Consider the following 21183-nt stretch of genomic DNA (forward strand, 5'->3'; position numbering starts at 1 on the left):
ACATATAAAAGACATGTAGCCTTAAGAGATTTTAAGACTTGCTCACCAGCTAGCAATCAATTATCAATTAGTAAATATCCTGGAAATTTAAAACTAGCCTGTACCCCATTTTTGGCATCCCAAGACAACCTTTGGATTTTAAAGGGGAAAAAGGTTACTGAAGTTTATAACCTGCTTCTTCCCTCATCCTCTTGCTGAATAAGGGTAGAGACAAAGCATTCTGTTTTATCTGTAAACAAGCCTCTTAAGATGGTATGATAGAGAAAAGTGGATATACATACTGTGCAGCCATTATGAAGGTTCCAAGATTTCTAGCATCTTGGGGATCTTTGTCTCTTGCCCTATGTGACTTCTGATATCTGGAAGAGCCACCTCTTGCCCAGAGTGAGACTGGAGTGCTCTAATCAGAAAGGCTTGGGTAAAGGACATCATAAACAACATAAATAGGAAGAAGCAGGGCTTTTTGCCTTGGATTCAGAATGAGTAAGTGGGCAATCCAGGCTGGCTCTCAGATGGCCACAAGTGCCTGGTGGCCTTCTTTTTCTCTAGCCCAATTTTTATTATTTAATAAATAATCATAAATTAAGATAGTCTCCAGAAAATTTTAATCATAAAACATTAAGTGTTATGTGCCAGGCATTATGCTAAGCAGTAAATACTGGAGCTACAAAAAGAGGTAAAAACAGTCTCTGCTTTCAATGAATTTACAGTCTATGGAGAAGACAACATCTAAACAAATATACAAAAAGCAACTTGATTACAAGGTAAATGGACACAATTAACAGAGGGATAATACTGTAATTATTAGGGGTTACTGGAATTGCTAGGGATTAGGGAAGGTTTCCTGTAGGAGGTGGGATTTTAGCTGGTCCTTAAAAGAAACCAGTGAAGCTAGTAGTCAGGATAGAGGAGAGTGTTCTAGGCATGAGAAATAGCCAGAGAAAATGCTTGAAAGTAAAAGATGGAGGATCTTGTTCATGGGACAGCCAGGAGGCCAGAGCCAATAGATTAAATAGTAAGGAGTAAATAGTAAATCAGAGAGTAAGGTATAAAAGGCTGGAAACATAAGAAGAGGCTGAGTTATAAAAGGTTTTGAATGCCAAACAGCATTTTGTTTTCAATCCTGAAGGAAATGGAAAACCACTGAAGTTTATTGAGTAGCTGGGTGACATGATTAGACCTGCACTTTAGAAAAGTCACTTTAATGGCTGAATGGATTTGATTGGAGTGGGAAGAGACTTGAAGAAGGCAGACCCACCAGTAGGCTATTGCAATAATCTGGGCATGAGATAATAAAGACTAGAACAAAAGCCATGGCAGTGTCAAAGGAGAGAAGAGGACATATACAAGAGATATTACAGAAGTGATATTTTTACGGGCCTTGTTAAAGGATTATATATGAGTGAGTGGGGGAGGGACAGACAATCCAAAATAACTTATAGGTTGCAAGGTTGAAGGACTTGGAGGATGGTGTGGCCTTTTACAAGAAAAGGGAAGATAGGAGGTGGGGAGGGTTTGGGAAGAATGATAATGAATTCCATTTTGGACGTATTGAATTTAAAATATTTAGGGGGCATCCAATTTGAGATATCTGAAAGACAGTTTGCAATATCAGGTTAGAGGTCAGCAGAAAGTTTGGGGCAGGAGAGGTAGATATGAAAATCATCAACAACATAATTATATCCATGGAAGCTGATGAGATAACCAAGAGAAATAGTATAGGAGAAGAGAAAGCCCAGGACAAAACCCCAAGGGACAGTTAGAGGGTATCATCTGGAGAGGATCCACTAAAGGAGACTGAAAAGGAGTAGACAAACAGATAAGAGGAGACATAGGAGAGAATGGTGCCCCAAAAACCTAGAATGAAGAGAGTCAAGGAGTAGAAAGTGATAACAGGGTCAAAAGCTGCAAAGAAGTCAAGAAGAATGAAGATTGAAAAAGACTGATGATTTTGGCAACTAAGAGATCATTAATAATTTTGGAGGGGGAAGGTTTGAGGGACTAATAAGGTTAGAAACTGAATTATAGGAGGTTAAGAAGAGAATAAAAGAAGAGAGAATAGAGGCATCTATTGTAGGATGAGAGTGGCAGAGAGGATGTGATGGGATGGAATGGGATCACTTGAACAAGTAGAAGAGTTAGTCTTGATCAAGAATAAAGTCATTTTATCATATGAAAGAGAAGTGAAGAAAAAGAATAGCAAAAGGCATCTGAGTGATAGAAAATAAGGAGGGGTGATGAAGAGGAAGTTCATGGTAAATGGCTCAATTTTTTTCTGTAAAATATAAGGCAAGGCTCTCAACTAAGAGTGTTGGAGGAAGGGAGAGTTATAAAAGATTTGAAAAGGAATAAAAACATTTGGAAAAGCCATTATGGAAAGCAGTATAATGAGGGAAGATATAATATTGCCAAAGGGCATTGAGGGCCCAGTTGAGATTGTGTAACATAAATTTGTAGAGGACAGTGGCAAAACAGTTGTGTGACTTCCTCCACTTTCATTCAACAGTAGTGTAGGAGTAAGGGCAATAAATAGTGGGAATGATCCATATTGAGACTTTACTGGGTATAATTGGTGATATAAGGATACTAGGGATTCAAGAGAGAAAGTATAGAGTTGAATTGGTTCTCCAAGGGGTCAAGATTAGAAGAGAAAGTGACTACTGTAGGGGAGATGGCCTGAGAGAGAATTGAAAGGTTAAGGGATCAGAAGTCACAGTATGGACAAAAAGTTGGGTTTTGTAACCAGAGAGGAAGAAGTGAAAAACCAGGAAATTATGGTTGGGTAAGTGGATTTCAAAATTCTTGGAACATAAAGATGGTATATTGGTAGGTGATAGAAAATCAATGGAATGATCTTTCTGCATGTCACTGAGTTGGGATGGAGGAGTAGCTCTTGAGAAGTAAGTAGGAGGAATTGATTGGTTAGGACATTTGAAGGAGAGTCAGTATATATGTTAAAGTCCTCTAGAATAAGAATAGGATTTAGGAAGGAAAGAAATATTATGGACCAAGTATTAAATTAATGGAGGAAGGGAGGGGAGCAACCTGCAGAGGTATAGGCAACAGCTATTGGATTTTTCATGGTTTGGCAGAATGAACCTCAAAGAACCTCAAAGAAAAAGAGGTTACTGATTGTTAGAGGAAGTGGGAGAACCTGTAAGTGGCAATGGGGAACAAGGAGTATCCTCCACCTCAACCACTTACCTGAGGAGAATGAGTAAAGGTACAGCTAGTACTGGGAAGTTTGACCAAGGAGACTGGGTCATTAAGAGGAACTTGAGATTCAGTAAAAGTTAATAGATGAGGGGGCAGCTGGGTAGCTAAGTGGATTGAGAGCCAGGCCTAGAAACAGGAGGTCCTAGGTTCAAATCCGGCCTCAGACACTTCCCAGCTGTGTGACCCTGGGCAAATCACTTGACCCCCATTGCCTACCCTTACCACTCTTCCACCTATAAGTCAATACACAGAAGTTAAGGGTTTAAAAAAAATATTAAAAAAAGTTAATAGATGAAAGGAGTTGGAAAGGAAAAGATAAAAATATAGGGAAGCTTATTCTCCATGGAATAGACATTCCAGAGGGTACAATAGAAGGACTGGGTAGAGTCATGTTGAAACTTTGGGTTGAAAATATCAAGGGGGATGGGAATAAAGAATTGGGTTGTGGGAACTGTGAAATAGGGATAAGATAAACTATAGGAGCTCATAGTCACTGGGATTTGAAGGATATGAGTGGGTATGATCATATGAGCTCATCATTAAGCTAAGTGACATGGCGGATAGAGTACTAGATCTGGAGTCAGAAAGTCCTGAGTTAAAATATAATCTCAAATATTTACTTGTTATATAATCCTGAGAAAATCACTTAATCTCTGTCTCAGGTTCCTCAATTTTAAAATGGAGTCAATAATAGCATCTACCCTCAGAGTTGTTGTAAGGAACAAATGAGATATTTGTAAAGTGTGTAGTACAGTGCCTGACATACAGTAGACACATAATGAATACATCATTCATTCTTCCATCTCTTTAATTTAGAAAGTAAGAGTCAAGATGTTTCCCTAGGTCTTCCCACATCAAATTCTATATTCTTTTCACTATACCATTTTTACTTCATGTACAGGGCAGTTTTCTTCCACCCCCTAATCCCCAGTTGTATAGTTTGATGATGTACTACTACCTAACTAGCCCTAGGAAAAATAGAGAAATTATGATATGTCAAGATCACAATCCATTTACTCAGGAAATAAATAATATTCTAACTATGGACACTTTGGGTGCTCCATCAATTTCCTTGTGATGGCTAAAAAATAAAATGGAGGTGCTTGAAACAATCCCTATGGTGAATTTGCAGGACACCAGATAAACAGACACAGGTTAAGGTACTAATCACTAGAGAAAACCCATTGATAAGATCGCATATCCATTGGCATACTAGAGTCTCATAATGAGGCAACTTTGCCCCCAGAATTTATAATTTATTCATGAATGACTATTGGTCTATGCATACCCAGTATAAACTTTATAAAACAAGAGTAATTTGGTCACTGTCATTCATTTTCAACTTATGTATATACACCCAAGAGAATGTGATCTTGAGAAGGGATTTTTTTCTTTATTTATTGATGGTGCCAAAGGGACAGGTCAAAGGGTACCTTTATAATACTCATAGGCAAAGAAAATGGAGCATATTTCAGTGTCTTTTAAAAACAAAAGGACGCTGAGAATAGGGGCAATGAATCAGGTCTATGACATCTCTTCAGTTTGTGATAGTTATTGGTTTACAGGGCTTTACTGCTACCTGGAAGTGTAGATTGCACTGCTGCAATTGTTCTGTGTGTAACCTTTAACTCATGCTTGATAGCAAACAAATGAAAGAAAAGCAATACCGTCGGATGGGTTGATTTATTTTTAAAGCCAATGATTTTTTGTTTAATATAAATGTAAAAACATAACTTTCCTTCAAGCTAGCCAGGTAGTTTGAACAATTCATCAAAACCAGAAGCACCAGAGCTCTGCAATAAGAAAGGAGGAAAATCTGTTCCTGTCCAAGTCATTTTCTTTCCCTTCCTTTGGGAAGATTCAAGGTTCTGTCTGGTGATTGCAGCCAAGCTGACAGACTCCATGTAATTAAACTAACTTCTATTTCATTATTAATTCCCAAAATTGTTAATGTAGGTGCCATATCTAAGTGCCTTTTCCTTTCTGATCCTTCATGGTTATTTGTGAATTCATCCAAAAGCCACTTGTCAGCTCCTCATCCATTTAAAATGCCATTCTGCTGAAAAACCATTTGTCATCTTTTACCTTTCCTCTGGCTAGAAGTAATTCATGACATATACCTAAACTGTTTCCAAATAAAAATATGAATAATTCTTTTTCTTTCAATTTTCCTGATTATCATAGGAACTAACTTGGAAATTGAGCCTTTTATATCTCTAGCAAACAGGAATCCAGCCTTCATTACCAATGTAGTCAGCCAAACTCACAGTGTGTAGACTTTTCCATTTCTTCACCTTCATATCCTTCCCTTCAAATACACATTTATGACAGATGCTCAAGCCAAGTAATAGGATTAACACAATTGTATTAAATGATACACATCACTCTTCATAATCAGAGATTGCAATAACAGTAAAACATTTGAAAGCACAAAAACATTAAGGGAATAGAATATGTATTAAACTCTTTCAGCTGTTAAACCTCTCATTCCATAAATTCTCAGAACAATGAAAAAGAAGAAAGTCAAGTTTTTCAGAATAAGCACAAAAAAAAGGCTATTTCATCTACAATTTATTCTCATTTTTGGAAAATACATTCTGTATGGCACAGAGGTCCTCTGCCAAAAATTTTAAGCTATATTTCATCATCATCATAATTCACTTCTATATAATATTTTAAGTCTTACTTCACCAGTAGTCCATTCTCTACACAAATGCCAAAGTAATTTTTCTTAATCATAAATATGATGACCATATCACTCCCCTGCTCCATAGCCTGCAGTGGCTTCCTTGACTCTCTAGGATAAAAAAATAAACACCATTGTTTAACTTTTAAAGCCCTCTGCAACCTGACCCCATCCAACCTACTTTTCCAACTTATTACTTGTTTCTAACACCTCTTGAACTCTGGAATCCAGTCAAACTGTCCTTCTACCTCTCATATCTATGCTTTTGTGTTGACTATCCTACATGCCTGGAAGAGACACCCTCTTCAATTCTGCCTCAAAGAATTCCTCTCTTCAGGATTCAGTCAAAACAACTTCCACACTAAGCTTTTCCTTATTTCCCACAAATACTAGTGCCCTCATGCTGAAACTAACTTATATTTAACCATTTTGTATTTATTTCTATTCTCTTTATGTTCACTCTGTATATATACATAAATATATATACAAACACACACACACACACACACACACACACACACACACACACACACATATATATGCACTCCACTAGAGCACATTCCTTGAGAGTAAGAACTATTTCATTCTTTGTATTTGAATCAGCACCACCTAATATAGTGCTTGACACATGATAGATGCTTGTTGATTGAGTAGAGATGTAAGACTCCCCTGGGACAGAAGCACTCAAGTTAGTGTAAAAATTAAAATTGGTTTGACTAAATATAAGTTAAAAAATATAAGGGAGTCAGCCTTTTTCACTCACCCACATGGTAGTCCTAATAGAAAGCAGTTCTCAGCCAGAACTCCTCCAGGGTCAAGTTCAAGGCAAAAGACCTCTCATAGGAAGTTCTTGCCACTTATAAAGGCCATTCCTTTCATCCCTTCCTGTGCCTTCCTCCCATTTTATGTGTACCAATCACAGCTAAAGCTTTGCTTAGGACTGCCCATAGTCAGTCAATTCTGATTTGTCACTCACTATAGCACACGTGGGTCACAGACCTCCACAATTTAAGGATAAGTGGGGTGTTTACACTTCTGGTGATTAAATCTAAAAATGGACTGGATAGAGTTAATCCCATCTTTACACTGGTCTGATTTTACCTTTGATCTCAGGGTAAAGGGAGCCAAAATGGTAGCCAAACTAAGTTATTTGTCAGAAATCTGGCACAAATGAATCCAATATCTGACATTGTCAAACAGCCATTTCCTCAAACCTCAAACAAGTCCTCTGTATTGGTACAAATTCTCATCAATCCCACAGGGGTTGGTGGTCTCCTTGACCTTGTACTTCTTGGCAATGTACAATGGTTCTTTTGTTATCCCTTCTTCTGAAATCAGACACAATTATTAGTCAAGGTCCCATAATACTTAACAATCAATGGCAGGTTTCCATAGTCTAAAGCTTTTGGGTAGGCATTGATATTAAGACTAATAGATATTGTAAACTTATCCTTCAAAATCAAAAGTATAAATATTGATTCCAAGTACTTCAAGTACAAAGAATGAGAGGGAAAAAATAACATTTCCTATTGAAAATAAAAAGAAAAGCAATAACAAAATAATGATCATTAAAAAGCCTGGAAAGACATATGAAGTGTTGCAAAAGGAAGTGAGAAGAACCAGAAGAGCACTGTGTATAGTAATAATAATAATATATGATGATCAACTGTGAATGACAACTATTATCAACAAGGTAAGGATCTAGGACAACTCCAAGAGATTCATGACAAAAAAGGATATCTACTGCCCTAGAAGAAATGGAGGAATACAAATTGAAGCATGCCATTCTTTACATTATTTCCTCCATGAAATTTCTCTGATGTAAGCAACATGTCTCCTCTTTCATGTGACAAACATAGAAAATGTATTATGTCATAATATATGTACAATCTATATCATATTACATGGCTCCTTAGGGAAGAGTAGGAGAAAAAGAGAGAACACAAATTGCAAAATATGTAAAAATGATTATTAAAAAATTGTATTGACATGTAATCTAGAAAAAATGTATAATTTTTAAAAATCACTTGATTAAAAAAATGGAAAAATGGATGGGATTACCTTTTATAATGATGACTAGGACAGAATTCTTAGCCAAATGGGTCACAGAGCAGACTACAAAAAATAAAATAGGAGGTGATTTCAATTATATGAAACTAAAAACAAGTCAATGTGCTAGTATATAAAGGAAAACAGTTGATGGGGGGAGGAATCTTTATATCAAATATTTTTAATAAAAGTCTGTGACATTAAAGTTACATAAGAAATAAGATCACCAATATCTACCCCCAATAGATAAACTGATGAGTAAAATACTCAACAATAGCATTTTAATATATTTTATTTACTTCACTGAATATTTCTCAATTACATGTGAAAAAATTTTAACATTTATTTTTTTAAATTTTTTAATTTTAAATTGTCATTCACATTGTAATAGAATACCATTGTATAAATTGCCCCAGTTTTTCTGAAATCATCTTTCTCATCATTTCTGATAGCACAATAGTATTCCAACACAGTCATGTGCAACTTGTTCACCTATTCTGTAATTTATGGGCATCTCCTCAATTTTCAATTCTTTGCTACAACAAAAAGAACTGCTATAAATGTTTTTTTACAAATATGTCCTCTTTCCTTTTCTTTGATACAGGCCTAATAGTGGTTGTATACAAAGGGTATGCACAGTTGTATAGCCCTTTTGTCATAGTTTCAAATGGCTCTCTAGAATGGTTGGATTTACAACTCTACCAACAATGCAAGAGTGTCCCAAGTTTTCTACTTCCCCTTCAGCATTTGTCATTTTCCTTTTCTGTCATGTTAGCCAATCTGATGGATGTGAATTGGAATTTCAGAGTCATATTAATTTGCATTTCTTTGAGTAGTGATTTATAACATTTTATGTGACTATTGATAGTTTTGATTTCTTCTTTTGAAAACTATTCTTTCATATCTTTTGACCATTTATCAACTGGGAGATGCCTCTTATTTTTACAATTTTGGTTCAGTTCCCCATATATTTGAGAAATGAGGCCTTATCAGAGAAAACAGAAATTAAATAATTAAATAAATTTTTCCCAATCACCTGTTTTCCTTCCAATTTTGGCTGCATTAATTTTATTTGTGCAAAAGCTTTATAATTTCATGTAATCAAAATTATCCATCATACCTGCCGTGATCCTTTCTATCTCTAGTTTTGGCCAAAGATCTAACTAATACATTTTTCCATGCCCTCTAATATAACCTTTTATGTCTAAATCATTTATCCATTTTGACTTTATCTTGGCATATAGTATGAGATGTTGGTCAATGCCTAATTTTTTCCAAACTTCATTCCACTTATTCAATCAGGCTTTTTTTTTCAAATGGTGATTTCTTACCCCAAAAGCTTGGACCTTTAAGTCTATCAAACACTAGATTTCTAGAGTCATTTATTACTATATCTCTATTTCTTAGCCAATACCAAATTGTCTTGATGATTATTGCTTTATAATATAAAATGATTTCTTGAGATTATTATAAACTATAAACCACAAAGAGATTACTCCAAATCACTAGTAATAAGAGAAATGCAAATTAAATTTATTCTGCGTTTTAACTTCATAACCAATAAATTGGTAAGGATAGAAAAAAATTAAAATACTCCATATCAGAGAAACTATTGGAAGAAGGGTACATTGGTATACTATTAGTGGACCTGTAATTCAACCAGCCTTTATAGAGAGTAATTTGGACTTTTGTGAAAAAATGAGTAATATATCCTAGATAGCAATTTTGAATTATTTGGAAAAAAATTACTAAAATGTCCTTCCCTCTGATGTAGAGACAAAGACTGCAAGAAATATCTCATCTATACCAAAATATTCATAGGAGAGATTTTTATGGCAGCAAAGAAATGAAAAAAATTGTAAGTACCCTTTAACTGAGAGATGGCTAGGCTAATTTTGGTAAATGAACATAATAAAATATTACTATGCATTAAGAAAACACAACTACAACAAATTCAGAGAAATATAGGATGACATGCTGAGTGAAATAATCAGACCCCTTAAATTAATATATACAAATATAAAATATATAAAAATACATAAAAATTAATATATAAATATACAAATATATGTAAACACAGGCTAACAAAAATAAAATGTGACCAAATACCAAGTGATTAAAATGGCCAAGCTCAGTCCAGTAGAAAGGATGAGGAATTACAATTTTCTCCCTTTAGAAAAGTAGGCTATTTACATAGAATGAGTATAATTTCCAATCATATTAACTTATTTATTAGCTTAAATCAATTATTTTAATAAAATAATCATTCTGTGGTACAGTGGGTAGTGTGCCAGGCCTAGAGTCAAGAATACTTATCTTCTGGAGTTCAAATCTGGCCTTAGATATTTACTGGCCATAGGATGCTGGGCAAGTCACCTAAAACTGTTTGTTTTCTCTTCTATAAAATGAACTGGCGGACAGCTGCGTGTCTCAGTGGATTGAGAGCCAGGCCTAGAGACAGGAGGTCCTAGGTTCAAATCTAACTTTGGACACTTCTCAGCTGTGTGACCCTGGGCAAGTCATTTAACCCCCATTGCCTACCCTTACCACTCTTCTGTCTTGGAGTCAATACACAGTATTGACTCCAAGATGGAAGGTAAAGGTTTTAAAAAACAAACAAATAAATAAATAAAATGAACTGGAGAAAAAAATGGCAAATTACTCCAGTATCATTACCAAGAAAACCCCAAGTGATCTCACAAAGAGTCAGACAAGGCTAAAAAACAACTTCAATTTACAAGAGGGAAAACTCATTCAGTAGAAGAGAAGTTAGTTAGACACATAGATAGAAATTTATGTCATATAAAAACAAAAGTCATCACTAAATCTTATTAGAAATTGCTTCTTTTAAATGTGCATATTCTTAATATGTCTTTATCTCTGTACGTGTTTTGTTCTCCTACCTACCTCTCCAACCCCCCAAAATATAAACTCCTTAAGGGCAAGAACTATTTTTTTTGTCTTTGTGTCCCTCATACTTTTCAGAGAATGTAAACCACCTTGAGTAAATATAAAGGGCAAAAGAAGTTCCAACTATCCTATGAGAAAACCTGTGCATGACCCTGGGTCATCCTTGATACTATGCCTTCTTTCTTCTGTTTCTATATAATATCTTAACTGGACTGGAATGGGCAATGATCCAACATGTTACTTTGTCCTCCTGCCACCCAGGACAGGCCTGTTGTGAATAAACTCCCCCAGTGAGCCCAATTAACCTAATTAACCCTAATAAAACCTATTAGTAAACAATCTGGCATGGGACCCTCTTTCTTTGGTATCGCAGTATTCTCTGGAGAGTAATCCACCATACAGTTGGCATAATCAGTACAAAACAGATCTGCCCCCTTACATTTGGCATAGTTGGCAGGATAGTTTGGCCACTATAAATTTTGCCTCATTATATTGATCAATCATAAAAAAATCATGATAAATCTATAAAAAGTGAACCTGAGAAATTAAACCACATTCCTAATGAAAATAAAGAAGTGAGCCTTTGAAAATGTGTATCTCCCATTCTTGTGTCTTTTTTATTTGTTTTTTTCATATGAGTCTGCTCTTTGGGGGAAATATGAATGCATTCATTCTCAGGCAGATGCCTGTGTTTTATTAACTTAATTAGAAGCAGTAGAAGAAGCAAAGGTAAATAGAACAGGAGATGGTCGAGACTGGCATTATAAATTATGAGGAAAACGAATGTGAATTTTCTGAATAGACTATTCCTAGGCATAGTATATAGAAGAATTTCAGTGCATCAGGCTATAGATTGACCTACATGTCTTTCTTGATTAAGAGAGAAAAGAAAGAACTTCAGATAAGGCCAAAAACATGGAATTATGAAGATCAGGATAAATGATGAGAATGACCAATGAGATACTTAATATTTAAACTGGAACAGTCGTATTGTTACCACTTCTACATCTAGGATGCTATAATTCTATGTTCCTTAATGATTATAAACTCATTTTGAGAAACTGTTTATAACTAGTGCAGGGGGACCCTGAATCTTGCTCTTTTTTGAATAAAACTCTCTGGAGACTTGCGTGTGTCCGAGAGAGAGAGAGAGAGAGAGAGAGAGAGAGAGAGAGAGAGAGAGAGAAGCACAAATTGCATGGCCGGCTTAGCTCTTTTAGCCATCAGACAGCCAGCCCACAAGACCCCTGGGTTCCCAGTTTTAGGAAAGAGGGCCAACTTCCTGTTCCCTCTGTCAGTTTATGCTCTTTGTGATGTCCCTTTCAAGTGCCTTTCTGATTAGAGGACTTTGGCCTCAATCAGTACCAGACAAGGGTCCTCTAGATGCCAGGATAAACCACATGGAATCACAATGCACCTGCACTTCACACACACACACACACACACACACACACACACACACGGCTTGGTGTTTCCCAGCATGGCAGTTATAGATAGCTGATTTCATTATCTTATAAAGTTATTCTTTACAGATAAACAAAGAACAGATCTCCACTCTGCAAGTCCTTACTGAAGACAAAAGATCTAGACAAAAAGAGGGAGGGTCCCCAACCAACTCCACAGGCTCAGGAAAAGGCTAGTTGTAGCTTCAACCCTAAAATCAAATATTTTGAGCTTTAAAATCAAAAGTCTATTTGGGGGGCCAAAAAGAGGTACAAATTAATATTAACTTTCTGCATTCCCTCCTCTGATTCATTGAGAGATTAGACAATATTCTGTTTGATATCTATACACTTTAAAATTGTCTCATCAGGATACATAAAAATTGTCTCATAAGGATACATACATATAAGGATATATAAGTAATATACATTTCATGGATGGTCTAACAATGCTTGGGAGTTTCTTACTGTGTAAAAAGTAATTAATATATTCATCAACAGGGAGCCATTAAGGGCATTCCCCTCAGCACATGGGGAGGACCAAAGGGGATGGATGACCCAGTCCCCACAGTTCAGCCCATTGTATCCAAGGGGTCACTCAGAGTTTTATGATGTAGTGTCTGATTTCTGGGACATTATCCACTACTGTCATATTGTTAGACAATCTGGAATCACGATGGGCCTTAAAGCATTTTCCCTGACAGTTGTACTTTCCAAATTTGTTTCCCTAAAATTGCTTTAAAAATAGACCTTAATACAAAGAATCTATGAACCTTTAGGATAACTTTATAGTTTATAATACTTATCAGAGCCACTTGTTAAATTATCAATGTGAGTAATTACACTTCAAATTGGCAAATGTTACAAATCAGTTTTATAGGTAAAATGCATTCCTTCCATAACAACTAAATGTTTAAGTTTAGACAACCTACAAAAAAAGATTAGATTATGAGGTCCTTGAGAGCAAGAACTGTCATTTGCCTCTTTTTTATATCCCCAGTGCTTAGCATAATGTCTGATACAGGGTAGGCTCTTAATAAATGTTGATTAATCAATTAATATATAAAAGTGTTATTTGCTCAAGATCATAGGTAGAATGATAGAATCTGATAGTTTTAAGGACCATCTAATCCAATTTATATTTGAGCAGGAATTCCCTTTGTATATACATGAGTGAGTTTGGGCTACTGAATAAGAACTGGCCTTCCAGAATGGACAAGATAGAGAGATGCTGTCTTAATAAAAAGAAGAAAAAATCTATAACACATAAGAAGACCTTAATCTCTAAAATCTCTATTTGAGGAGGGGACCTAAGACAGCTGACTTCTCATTTCCCACTAGCAGCACTATTTTTGAACTTCTATGGATTTCTCTATCATGATCCCTCAATGGATATCCTCACCTCAACCCATTTCAATTTCTTTTTCTGTACTTTCTCCATTAAATTATAAGTTCTTTCAAAACAGGGACTATTTTTCTTTATATTTGTCCCCAAAACTTAGAGCCTGGTACATAGTGTTGTGAGAAAGATTAGGTAGTTATTAATTAAGAATTAAGGTGTATATGGCAGGAAGGAGCTAGAGCTGGGAATTCCAAGATGGAATGAAGGAGCAGGAAGAAGTGACTTGTGCTCTGAGAGGGACTCCACTAGGGGGTTAGCACAAACTGTGGTTAGCCCTGGGAGATCTCAGAGTAAAGGACACCCTGCATCCTGATTCCCTGGGATCCTGGGTGGTGTGTCATCTAGCAAAGAGGACAAGATCTACAGTGCAGTTCCAAGGGAAGAGGAGAAGTTTGGGATCTGGTGGACAGTGTCTCAAGCACACCCTCTCAACTTGGTACCTGAGACCACCTTGGCTCTTGGCATCCAGAGATCATCAGTGGATTACAGTGAGAACCTCAAAGCCACATCAGCCTCTAGCTGTGCTGCTCAAGCCTGGCAGGTCCAGGTCTGAGGCAGTCACCCAGAGACTCCATTACAGCTCCTTGGGCCCTGCCTGTTTAGGTCACTAAGTTAGTGTAGGGAAAATCTCCCCTTTTCCTGTAGTTTTTGTCATTAGATTTTAAGGGTTTTAGAGTAGAAATCCCTATCCCACCTTTTAGTTAACACAAATAAAGCTGTTACACCCCTTTTACCTTGCCTGCTTGTTTCTAGACTCTGGCCCAGGGTGACAGTTGATCAGCAGCCATTTTTGTCAGTTAGGAACAGCTTGGCTGCTCTGGTCTTCCAACCTGGTCTAGTCTCTCCAACAACCCAGTGTGTGTGTACCCACAATCACTTAGTTTTATTATAATATCCCTGGTGTCTCCATTACCATTATTTATCTATTTTTCTACAATAGCAGTAATATATATATATAATTATATATATATAAATTAACTAATCAACAGACCCACCCTTCGGGTTGGAACTCTCCTATGGGCACTCCTCTCAAATTGTTATCTGATTTAAATCCAAGAATCAGTTGCTAGAGAGTTAAATCATATCTCTGCTGGTTGATGTTGGTTGTCCTTTGTTTTTTAATATGACCCAGATGTCATGGGTGATATCTTGACTTGTGCATGAATTGAATTTAAGTGAGGTAGAGCTGCACAGAGTTGTCAACCTCACTCTTTTCCAAAGTCACTGAAGTTCAGTGGCAAAACAAAAGACAAGAAGACTGTTGATAGCCTGAGATGTAGTAGATGTCTTCAAATTCTTCAATGTCTAATTAAGCTCTACGCACTTCACAGTGCTTCCTTCTGCCACCTTCATAGCTTTTAAAACACATACTTCTTATCTGCCCATTACAGTGGGATAGACATACCCCTAAGAGACAAGTTTGAAGCCTATCAGTTACCCAGTCCAGGTCACTGGCAACAATCTTCCCTAAAATTGCTTTTCAAATATACCTTAATGCAAAAAATCTATAAACTCCCAGGATAGCTTCACAGCTCCTAAGGCTTATGAGAGCCAATTGCTAAATTATAAATGTGAGTAATTATACTTTGGAAATTGGCAAATGTTAGAAATTGGTATTATACATAAAATACACTCCCTCCATACCAAACTAATGTTTAAGTTTAGACAAACCTGGTTTAGACCATTTGCAGAGAGAGTTTAACCTGAATAGGGCCATAAATTTGCCCTGAACGTGTTACAACTTCTTAGAGCCATAGATGAGAGTTCAATGACACCAAAAGCTAACAAGTGGAAGCCTTCATTTTCTGACCAAATGAGAGAATAAAAGAAGGAAAAGTTCATTACCTGAGAGAAACAAAGGTCTATGACACCTCCTCCAAAAATATTGCTTGCCTGAATCTTTTTCAATACTATAAATGACAAAGTATCACATGATAATAGACTTGGAGTTGAAGAGTTCTCAAAGGTTATTTAGCCCAGATCCCTTGCCTTATAGATAAGGAATCTGAACCCAGAATGACTAAGTGATTTGCACTAGGTCACACAGGCAGTAAATGGATAAATTGGGAATTCATACTCAGGTCCTATGATGCTGAAACCGGTAGTTTTTTTGTCTTGTTCTTTCTGTAGCACTGAAGCTGCTTCAGGAATAATTCTTAAATACTTAATATTTCATTATTATTCCCATGCAGTATCAAAGTATGATTGAAAATGGGTAACTGAAGGCTATATGGCCCATAACAAGTTAAAAACTTTTTTTCATCTATTGAATAAATTATAGATTAACTAAGAGTTGGGCACAAAAATGAAATTCCATGCCACAAATGAATTAGTATAAAACAATCAGAAATTATTGCTTAAAGTACTGTTGTGGGGTTTCTTAGGGATTTTTAGTGTTCAACTCAGAAAGTACCTCCTAGATACTTGGGTCAGGGAGAAAGGTCAGAACTTAGCTGTGAATAAAACAATTGAAGGAAGGGTGGAAGATTAATGTTCTAAAAGTATCATAAGATTTATATTCCCAAAATATGTTTTCATTGAATCTCTGCTCAAGAATCTACAATGGCTCTCTATTGTCCATGAAATCAAATCCAAACTTTTTAGCATTCCAAACCATCTCTTTATTGAGATTCTTATTGGATTCAACAAATAAACATTTATCCTATACTAACAATTTTTTTAATATTGTGGACCTAAGGGAAATAGAAAGTTTAGATAAACCATGCTAACTCATTGAGTTAACAATCTAAAACTTAACTATGTCTATCCAGATGTAAGGCTCAATTTTATATATGCTCTCTAGCCAAAATCAGTGGCCTTTGTGTCTCCTACAACTTATAATAATATAGGTCAAGATGAGGGTGAGTAATAAATAAAAAGTAACACTAACATTAAAAGAGATGGCTACCTCCAAATGGAGGTAGATTGTTTGGGAAAGTCCTAGATGGATGGGAGATGAGAAACACCCACCTAGGGAGCTTCTCAGGGCCAGTAACTAAGGATAAAACACTTGGGCTTTAGAAACCAAGTTTATTTTGATAATTGGAGTAAGAGGAAAAGGTAGGCAGGGTCCTAACACTACAAATCTAGACTCAACCCAACTTCTACACACCTCATGAGAGGTCACTCTTTGTTTCTTTTTAGGCCCTGCCTATACACTCCCTGCTCTTATGTAAAACCCCAAATGCTATCTATCTGCTAATCTAAATACCCAGATTGTCTTTAAGAAGGAAGAGGAGACAGGACTCACTGTTACCCTGAATCCCCTCTCAAGCCAGGGTTTGGCTTCCTGGGTAACCCAGAGTCTCAGATGACAAAACTCTTGGGATTACTTTAGCCAAGTTGATCTCTGACCACTTGACCTCAGATAGATTGTTCTCTGTATTCCAGGTATAAGGCAGTCTACTCCAAGGCAATTCTCCAACCCAGGAATCTCTAATTTTTCCACAAGGTTAATTCTTCCAAGGGGATGCCAGAGCAAAAACCCTTCTTCCAGCTCAATGGAAAGCTAGATTAGGAGTGACAGTTACAAATAGTCAACTCCCAAGATCCTCCTCTCCTATCAGAATCTTCTCTCAGGGTTTGTATCTAAATTCTCCTCCTTTCCTCTTTATATCTCCAGGACTCAGCTTATAGTAAATCCAACAAATGCTTATTGGTCAATTGAAAGGCCATAAAGTCATTTGATTCAGCTGTCTTATCACATGAATCATACTCACAATAGTGAATGTTAAAGCAAGATTGAGCTTCATAGATAGACTGCTTAAGTGTTCAGCATCACCATTTAATTCTGTCTCCTGCTATTTCAGGCAAACCTTTTTCTTAGCACACGCACATGCACACACACACACACACACACACACACACACACACAACCCCTGTGAAAAATAAAATACAGGGTAGACTTAGAAATTGTCTCCTCTTCAAGTAGTAGTCTTATTCTAGAAGATAAAAACTCACTGCTAGTTCTGACTTTTTAAGAAATGCAAAATGCAGTGAGGGACAGCTGGGTAGTACAATAGATAGAGCACCAGACCTACAATCAGGAGGACCTGGGTTCAGATCTAGTCTCAGACATTTCCTAGCTATGTGACCCTGCACAAGTCACTTAACCCTGATTTCCTAGACCTTTATGAAGGTTAATCTCTAACACCTCTAAGTCAGAAAATAATAATGATTGTAGAGAGAGCAGAGAGCTCAAGAAACAGAATGAGGCTAATATTTTCTAAGGATGGGATTTGTGCAAGGAGAATGGAACAAATGGATCCAGAGGCTGACAGTGCGTGACAGTTGGTGACAGTTGAGACCAGAGAGAATTCTGGGTAATTCTCTAGAAAAGGAATGAAAGGAAGAGGACTTCTGGCGGAAAATTGAGAGAGGGAGGAGGAGAACATCTCAGCTTGAATCCAGTCCTGAGGGCTTCCTGAGGATCTTTCTTTGGACATTGAAACCCTGATTCCCTGGTCAAAGGCATCCCATTGCTTCTCATCCAGCAAGATTTCAACCATCGAGTGAGCTAAGTGCTTGGACTCCATTTTGGTAGTGATCTCTTAGGCTCCTTCACCATTACCCAACCTTGCTGAGAGACCCTTTCTGGTCTAACTTGCAATTATAGAAAAGGATAGAAATAGAAAAAGAAGGAGAAGGGAAGAGAGAAGCTTAAGAGTGGAAGCCATTAAGGTTCTCACCTAAGCGATGGACTCCTTAGGAATAGAGAAGAGGGCACCCCAAAATCCCTCTGCCCTTCACCCCTTTTCCTAACCCCTAAATTACTAATAATAAAAACCATTCATTAGTCAGATAGCATTCCACAGTGCCTGAGAGACAACAAGGGGGAGGGAAATCACAGCTTGGTCTGGTTGCCTCCATCTTGAATTGGGACCACCCTCTGTGAAGTTGACTGACCTCAGGGGAGGCTTGCGTGAACCCCTTCCTCATTCAGAATCGGACTGGGGGTACCACATAACTCATCTTACAGAGAAGCCTCACCCCCAATACCTGTGGGGTGGCACAACCATCTAGATCACCCAGTTTTGGGGTAATACCCCCTTGAAATCTCAGCAGTGCATATTTGGCACGAGAGGAGAGCTAGAAGAGAGTCTCGCCATATAGGCCAGGGGTCGGCAACCTTTTTGGCCTTGAGATCCACAAATGCCACATTTTTAAAAATGTAATTCTGTGAGAGTTCACGGTGCTCACAGTGCCGCTCCTGTAACAGCGCCTGAAAAAAAATTGACTTTATGGCTCCTGCAGAAAGAGCCCTATCTGGCCCTCAAAAGAGCCAGATATGGTTCGAGAGCCATACGTTGCCGACGCCTGATATAGACTATCTCCCCTCCATCCCTAACATTTGGGTACTGGCTCTCATTATTCTTACAGTTTTTGGCAGAGGCTCTCTTTATTATTGTTATACTAGCTATGTGACCCTGCACAAGTCACTTAACCCTGATTGCCTAGACCTTGCCTTTTTTCTGTCTTAGAATTTATACTATGATGAAAATTCTGAGACATTGGCTTCTGGGTAAGAATATCAACTTATTTATTTAGCTATCATTAATCAATAAGTTAATTAATTGGTCAGTGATCTCTTCTGGTGATCAAAGACCCTGAAGGCCCCTTGCATAGATCCATAAATAGACAATTATGGAAGTTCATTATTCAGCCCATCCCCTTAAACATTCTAAGACATCGTTAATTGGTAAATAGCTGGTGGGGAGGTGGTTCAGCAAGCCTTACAACTCCTCCCCAGTCCCTAGTGATGGCAGGTTAGTCACACATAGGTATCAACTTCCCAACTACCTGGGAGAGAAATCTAGTACTTCCTAGTCCAACATGAACCCTGCAATGATTCCCAATGAGAGGTTGAAGAACATATTAGGCTATGTGTGGACATCTAACCTGAGCTGGTTAGTTAGATAATCTCTATCTTCCATCTACCCGAAATGGAAGATTCTTGGGGTGGGATATTTCACTGAATTCCCTAAGAACAAAGGCATGAGGGGAAAGTCTGAGCTTCAATTCAAGACTCAGGAATAGAAATAATTCAATAGAATAAAAAAATAAGTCCTCTCAATATTAAGACAGAAGGAAAGGGCTTAAAAAGAAAGGAACAAAAAAATATAGTAAAAATTAGTGTATGCTGTACAAGTGAGCTGCCAGGAAAAGGGAGCTACACACATATCTCAATGTTAAACCTTCTCTAGTACTTATTATTTTCTAATTCAGTTGTTCTCATTTACCAAGAGTTAAGAAATCCTTTAGAGTAAGAGATCATGTTCACACATCAAATGTATCTGGATAAGGAGTGCTTTCTTCCCAATGAACACTTACATAATGTACTCCTACATATACCATGAATATTAATGTATTTTACAGTGTTAAACAAATAATCCCAGTTAACTATTTTTGTATATTAATTTAGCTGGTGAACATATCCAGCCACTGGTTTGTAGTCTAAAGCAGATTCAAATATTTTTCTCTTCTGGAATTTGAGCAAGCAATTCCATGACCATTTTGCAAAATTAATACTTTGCTAAACATTCCCCAGTGGAAAGCTTTTAACAGTAAAATAGTTCCAAGGAGAATATGAATCTAGGCAAGTCCTATTTCCCTTTCTCCACCTAAACTCAAAGTTTTAAAAATTTGGTTCTTATCCTATGAATAAACAAAATGAGCATTCCACTGAGGAACATCTAAAGAGTCAAAAGAACTGGAAATAAGTTGAATTCCATTTGTCAGAATAATAAGAAATCTAGCATTGGGCAATCATATTAGAATATGAACATTAATGTGTTTCCAATATAAATATAAAAATGACTTCAAACAGTAATGAGAACATTCTGCTCCAGTGCTTTCCTGCTCTGAATACATGTAACTGGTCAACTCTTAAAATGAATTTAATGCTTAGGAAAATTTATTATAAAATTTGTGATAGCAAAATGAACATGTTTACTACAATAATATAGTAGCACACACCACAAAATTAAATTATTATAGAGAATCAAAATCCAAATTAATGCAACTTGTTTTCTTCTTTCTTTTCTTATGAAGCTGAAAAATATTTGGATATTTCCTCTTTTATATTCCAAAAGAGAATTTTAATTTCCAGGAGTATATTTTCTTTGGATATCTTTTGCCAGAAACTTGTGATTTATTCATCTGACTAGGAAGAAAATTTTCCTTCATTTCTTCTCCCATCGTTTGTTTACTCTTCAGTTTTCAAAGAGAGAATTTATGAAATGTTTCTTGATCCTACCCTTTGTTGAAGAGGATCGAGAAAGGGAAAATGGGTATGTGCTCTCTTTATTAAGAAACTGCCCCAAAACTTTGTCTTTCTACCCTTTAGATACCATTGGAAAGAATCAATTGTAATTAAGCTATGATCAAGACTACTATACATATCATCTTACATTTCATGAGAGAGAGAGAGAGAGAGAGAGAGAGAGAGAGAGAGAGAGAGAGAGAGAGAGAGAGAGAGA

This window comes from Gracilinanus agilis, chromosome 1 (assembly GCF_016433145.1).
Source record: "Gracilinanus agilis isolate LMUSP501 chromosome 1, AgileGrace, whole genome shotgun sequence".
NCBI classification, from domain to species: Eukaryota; Metazoa; Chordata; class Mammalia; order Didelphimorphia; family Didelphidae; genus Gracilinanus; species Gracilinanus agilis.